At 44.0% G+C, this 1,128-nt stretch overlaps 1 non-coding gene across 1 annotated transcript; it reads right to left on the bottom strand.

Annotated features, from left to right (window-relative positions):
* Positions 1–301: 301 nt before the first annotated feature.
* On the bottom strand, positions 302–374 carry TRNAA-UGC (transfer RNA alanine (anticodon UGC)). The gene has a single exon. It is a non-coding gene; the product is annotated as a tRNA-Ala (tRNA).
* Between the last annotated feature and the right edge of the window lie 754 nt (positions 375–1,128).

The following is a 1,128-nucleotide window of genomic DNA, read 5'->3' as shown; positions in this document are numbered from 1 at the left end:
TATCTCACAATAGAAATAAGAAACTATAGCCAGGGCCTAACTTATATATTAGTGGGAGAAGTAAAGATAAACATTCTGAAAGCTAGAGAAAAATAAATAGAACAGAAACAAATGTAACATTTAAACAGTGTATAGCAGCATAAAGAGGGCTTTGGAGTCAGACTTTAGGCCTATTTCTTATTAATTGTGTGACCTCAATAATTCAATTAACCTTCCAGAGTTTCAGCTTGCTCATTGACCAAATGTGGATGTTTTAATTTTTTTATTTTTTTGCCGTGCCACACGGCTTGTGGGATCTTAGTTCCCCGACCAGGGATTGAACCTGGGCCTTTGGCAGTGCAAGTGCAGAGTCCTAACCACTGGACCGCCAGGGAATTCCCCCAAATGTGGATTTTGCTGCCTACATCACAGGATTGTTGTGAGGCTTCAAAGCAACAATATATGCAAGTGTCTAGTGCTTTTCATTAAATGAAATTATTTTAATTAACAAAGAAGCTGTATTCCAACAGCATGCTTTATTGTCAGAAATTTCATTATCAAGAGGACAGATAATATGTAACGGGGGAAGCAAACAAGATGGAGAACTAAGCATAAACATACACCAGCTCTCTCACCCCAAATCCCTTGAAAGACAGAATAATCAGTAAGTCCCGACCAGTAGTGGCAAACGAGAGGAGGCAAAAGCGAAAAACCTGGATAGACAGCATGGGGGGGTCCGACTGATAGAGAACCCAGAGCAGAGTATTTTTTAATTAATTAATTAATTATTAATTATTTCTGGCTGCATTGGGTCTTCGTTGCTGCGCATGGGCTTTTTCTAGTTATGGCGAGCAGGGGCTACTCTTCGTTGCGGTGCATGGGCTTCTCACTGCGGTGGCTTCTGTTGTTGCGGAGCATGGGCTCTAGGTGCACGGGCTTCAGAAGTTGCAGCACGTGGGCTCAGTAGTTGTGGCACACGGGCTTAGCTTCTCCGTGGCATGTGGGATCTTCCCAGAGCAGGGCTCGAACCCGTGTCCCCTGCATTGGCAGGGGGATTCTTAACCACTGCGCCACCAGGGAAGTCCCAGAGCAGAGTATTAACACACTCCAAAACACTCTCGAGAGACAATTTGAAGCAGAGGATCTCCA

Source organism: Eschrichtius robustus, chromosome 11 (assembly GCF_028021215.1).
Source record: "Eschrichtius robustus isolate mEscRob2 chromosome 11, mEscRob2.pri, whole genome shotgun sequence".
Taxonomy (NCBI): Eukaryota; Metazoa; Chordata; class Mammalia; order Artiodactyla; family Eschrichtiidae; genus Eschrichtius; species Eschrichtius robustus.
The sequence above is the reverse complement of the archived record's forward strand: the minus strand, read 5'-3'. Positions and strand labels throughout refer to the sequence as shown.